At 37.7% G+C, this 5,135-nt stretch overlaps 1 non-coding gene across 1 annotated transcript; it reads left to right on the top strand.

Annotated features, from left to right (window-relative positions):
* The first annotated feature begins 3,108 nt into the window (after positions 1 to 3,108).
* Positions 3,109 to 3,216, top strand: LOC112761242 (small nucleolar RNA R71). Its single transcript, XR_003181647.1, has one exon. It is a non-coding gene; the product is annotated as a small nucleolar RNA R71 (small nucleolar RNA).
* Positions 3,217 to 5,135: the final 1,919 nt, after the last annotated feature.

The following is a 5,135-nucleotide window of genomic DNA, read 5'->3' as shown; positions in this document are numbered from 1 at the left end:
GAGGACTTGGTCCAAACTTTGATCAAAGTTGACCCTTCTTGTGTAGGGGCGTGCGTTCTCTTCCATCATTGGCATGTTGAACGCCAGCCTTACATTTTCCAGACGGAAATCTAAGTATTTCCCCCGAACCATGGTAAGCCAATGCTTTGGATTCAGGTTCACACTTTGATCATGGTTCCTAGTGATCCATGCATTTGCATAGAACTCTTAAACCATTAGGATCCTGACTTGTTGAATGGGGTTGGTGAGAACTTTCCAACCTCTTCTTTGGATTTCAAGTCGGATCTCCGGATACTCATTCTTCTTGAGCTTGAAAGGAACCTCAGGGATCACTTTCTTCTTGGCCACAACTTCATAGAAGTAGTCTTGATGGACCTTTGAGATGAATCTCTCCATCTCTCATGACTCAGAGGTGGAAGCAATTGCCTTCCCTTTCCTCTTTCTAGAGGTTTCTCTGGTCTTAGGTGCCATAAATAGTTATGGAAAAATAAAAAGCTATGCTTTTACCACACCAAACTTAAAATGTTTGCTCATCTCCGAGCAAAAAAAGAAAGAAAGAAGTAGAAGAAGAAGAAAAATGGAGGAGAGGGAGAGAGAGGGTTTCAGCCAAGGGGAAGAAGAGAGGGTTTTGTTGTGTGAAAATGAAGAGGGAATGAGGGGTTTATATAGGAGTGGGGAGGGGTTTAGGGTTCGGCCATTTAGGGTTGGGTTTGGGAGGGAAATTATTTTGAATTTAAAGGTAGGTGGGGTTTTTTGGGGAAGAAAGGATGTATGTGATTGGTGAAGAGGTGATGGAGAAGAGTGATTGAGTTGATTGGTGAGGGGTATTTGGGGAAGAGAGTTATGGAAAGGTGTGAAAAGGAGAGAAGAAGTAGGTGGGGATCCTGTGGGGTCCACAGATCCTGAGGTGTTTGAGGATTTTTCATCCCTGCACCTTTTAGACGTGTAAAACGCCCCATATATGCAATCCTGGCGTTTAACGCCAGACTGCAGCATGTTTCTGTTATTAAACGCCACTTCCTTGCTTGTTTTGGGCATTCAACGCCAGTCCATAGCATGTTTCGGGCGTTGAACGCCAGTATGGTGCATGTTTCTGGCGTTAAACGCCAGTCTGGTGCTTGTTTCTGGCGTTTAACGCCAACTTTCCTCTGGGTGCAATCCTGGCATTTAAACGCCAGACTGCTGCTTGTTTCTGGTGTTTAACGCCAGTTTCATGCTCTGTTCTGGCGTTAAACGCCAGCCAGATGCTCCTTACTGGCATTTAAACGCCAGTAAGCCCTTCCTCCAGGGTGTGCTGTTTTCAATGCTGTTTTTCATTCTGTTTTCGAATTTTTTTAGTAGTTTTTGTGGCTCCACATGATCATCAACCTAATAAAACATGAAATAACAAAGAGAAAATAAAAATGATTAAATAACATTGTGTTGCCTCCCAACAAGCGCTTCTTTAATGTCAATAGCTTGACAGTGAGCTCCCATGGAGCCTCACAGATAATCAGAGCAAGGTTGGGACCTCCCAACACCAAACTTAGAGTTTGACTGTGGGGTCTTTGGTTGACTTTGCAGTGAGAGAAGCTTTTCATGCTTCCTCTCCATGGTTACAGAAGGAGATCCTTGAGTTTTAAACACAAGGTTGTCCTCATTCAGTTGAAGGACCAACTCTCCTCTGTCCACATCAATTACAGCTCTTGCTGTGGCTAGGAAGGGTCTTCCAAGGATGATGGATTCATCCTCATCCTTCCCAGTGTCTAGGATTATAAAATCAGCAGGGATGTAAAGGCCTTCAACCTTTACTAACACGTCCTCTACTAGTCCATAAGCCTGTTTTCTTGAGTTGTCTGCCATCTCTAATGAGATTCTGGCAGCTTGCACCTCAAAGATTCCCAGTTTCTCCATTACAGAGAGTGGCATGAGGTTTATCCCTGATCCAAGGTCACATAGAGCCTTCTCAAAGGTCATGGTGCCTATGGTACAAGGTATTAAGAACTTTCCAGGATCCTGTTTCTTCTGAGGCAATCTCAGTTGATCCAGATCATTTAGTTCATTGATGAGCAAGGGAGGTTCATCTTCCCAAGTCTCATTACCAAATAATTTGGCATTCAGCTTCATGATTGCACCAAGGTACTTGGCAACTTGCTCTTCAGTAATGTCTTCATTCTCTTCAGAAGAAGAATATTCATCAGAGCTCATGAATGGCATAAGGAGGTTTAATGGAATCTCTATGGTCTTCAGATGAGCCTCAGAGTCCTTTGGTTTCTCAGAGGAAAACTCCTTATTGATCTCTGGACGTCCCAGGAGGTCTTCCTCACTGGGATTCACGTCCTCTCCCTCCCTTGCAGGTTCGGCCATGATGATCAATTCAATGGCCTTGCACTCTCCTTTTGGGTTTTCTTCTGTATTGCTTGGGAGAGTACTAGGAGGGGTTTCAATGATCCTTTTACTCAGCTGGCCCACTTGTGCTTCCAGATTTCTAATGGAGGACCTTGTTTCATTCATGAAACTTGGAGTGGCCTTAGATAGATCAGAGACTATGTTTGCCAAGCTAGATGGGGTCTGCTCAGAACTCTCTGTCTTTTGCTGAGTGGATGATGGAAAAGGCTTGCTATTGCTAAACCTGTTTCTTCCACCATTATTAAAGCCTTATTGAGGCTTTTGTTGATCCTTCCATGAGAGTTTTGGGTGATTTCTCCATGAGGAATTATAGGTGTTTCCATAGGGTTCATCCATGTAATTCACCTCTGCTATTGCAGGGTTCTCAGGATCATAAGCTTCTTCCTCAGAAGATGCCTCTTGAGTACTGTTGGATGCAGCTTGCATTCCATTCAGACTCTGAGAAATCATATTGACTTGCTGAGTCAATATTTTGTTCTGAGCCAATATGGCATTCAGAGTATCAATTTCAAGAACTCTCTTCTTCTGAGGCGTCCCATTATTCACAGGATTCCTTTCAGAAGTGTACATGAACTGGTTATTTGCAACCATGTCAATGAGTTCTTGAGCTTCTGCAGGCGTTTTCTTTAGGTGAATGGATCCACCTGCAGAATGGTCCAATGACATCTTTGATATTTCAGATAGACCATCATAGAATATATCCAGAATGGTCCATTCTGAAAGCATGTCAGAAGGACACTTTTTGGTCAGTTGCTTATATCTCTCCCAAGCTTCATAGAGGGATTCACCTTCTTTCTGTCTGAAGGTTTGAACATCCACTCTAAGCTTACTAAGCTTTTGAGGAGGAAAGAACTTGGCTAAGAAAGCCGTGACCAGCTTACCCAAGAGTTCAGGCTATCTTTAGGTTGAGAGTCCAACCATACTCTAGCTCTGTCTCTTACAGCAAACGGGAAAAGCATAAGCCTGTAGACCTCGGGATCAACCCCATTGGTCTTAACAGTATCACAGATCTGCAAGAATTCAGTTAAGAACTGAAAAGGATCTTCGGATGGAAGTCCAGAAAACTTGCAGTTCTATTGCATCAGAGAAACTTATTGAGGTTTCAGCTCAAAATTGTTTGCTCCAATGGCAGGAATTGAGATGTTTCTTCCATGGAAATTGGAATTTGGTGCAGTAAAGTCACCAAGCATCTTTCTTGCATTGTTATTATTTTCGGCCATGTTTTCTTCTTTTTCAAAAATTTCTGTCAGATTTTCTCCAGAGAGTTGTGCTTTGGCTTCCCTTAGCTTCCTCTTCAGAGTCCTTTCAGGTTTAGGATTAGCTTCAACAAGAATGTTCTTATCCTTGTTCCTGCTCATTTGAAAAAGAAGAAAACAGAAAAGAAAATATGGAATCCTCTATGTCACAGTATAGAGATTCTTGTATGTGAGTATAAGAATAGAAGAATAGAAGAAGAGAAATTTGAACACCAAAAGGAAGAGAGGGTTTGAATTTTGAGATGAAGAGAAGTGTTAGTAAATAAATAAATAATTAGAAGGAGATGAGAGAGAGGGAATTTCGAAAATTAATTAAATTAAAAATAAAATTTAAAGTTAAATTTTGGAAATTAAAATTGAAATCAAATTAAATTAAAAATTAAAACAATTAGTTAATAAAAAAAAGAAATTTGAAAAGGGGGAAGGGATTTTCGAAAATTAGAGAGAGAGAATTAGTTAGGTAGTTTTGAAAAAGATATGATTGAAACAAAAGATAGGATTGATTAAAAAAAATTTGAAAATCAATTTTAAAAAGGTAAGAAGTTAGAAAGGAAGTTAGAAGAGATTTTGAAAAAGATGTGATTGAAACTTAATTTGAAAAAGATTTGAAAAAGAAATTTAAAAAGATTTGATTTTGAAAATTAAAGTTGATTACTTGACTAACAAGAAACTAAAAAGATATGATTCTAGAGTTTAAAGATTGAACCTTTCTTACTAGGCAAGTAACAAACTTAATATTTTTTTGAATCAATCACATTAATTGTTAGTAAAGATTTAAAATTATGAAACAAAATAAGAAAAAGATTTTTGAAAATCATTTTGGAATTTTTGAAAATTATGAAAGAAAAATGAAAAAGATTTGATTTTTGAAAAAGATTTGAAAAAGATAAGATTTTTAAATTGAAAATTTGATTTGACTCATAAGAAATAACTAAATTTTAAAAATTTTTGACTAAATCAAATCAAATTTTCGAAAATTATGAGTGAAATAAGAGAAAGATATTTTTTTGATTTTTGAATTTTCAATGAAGAAAGAGAAAAACAACCCAAAGACTTAATGCATGAAAATTTTGGATCAAAACATGTGATGCATGCAAGAACACTATGAATATCAAGATGAACACCAAGAACACTTTGAATGTCAAGATGAACACCAAGAACTTATTTTTGAAAAATTTTCAAGAAAAGAAAACATGCAAGACACCAAACTTAAAATTTTTTATTCTTTAGACATTAACAATTCAAGAATGCATATGAAAAATAAGAAAAGACACAAAACAAGGAAATATGAAGATCAAACAAGAAGACTGGCCAAGAACAACTTGAAGATCATGAAGAATGCAATGCATGAAATTTTCGAAAATAATTTTTTTAGAAAATTAAAAAGATGCAATTGACACCAAACTTAAAACTTGACTCTAGACTCAAACAAGAAACATCAAATTATTTTTGGATTTTATGATTTTGTTAAATTTTTTTTTCTTTTTGTAT

The sequence above is a fragment of the Arachis hypogaea genome, chromosome 16, assembly GCF_003086295.3.
Source record: "Arachis hypogaea cultivar Tifrunner chromosome 16, arahy.Tifrunner.gnm2.J5K5, whole genome shotgun sequence".
Taxonomy (NCBI): Eukaryota; Viridiplantae; Streptophyta; class Magnoliopsida; order Fabales; family Fabaceae; genus Arachis; species Arachis hypogaea.
Note: the sequence above shows the minus strand (reverse complement) of the source record. Positions and strands in the feature narration are given on the sequence as shown.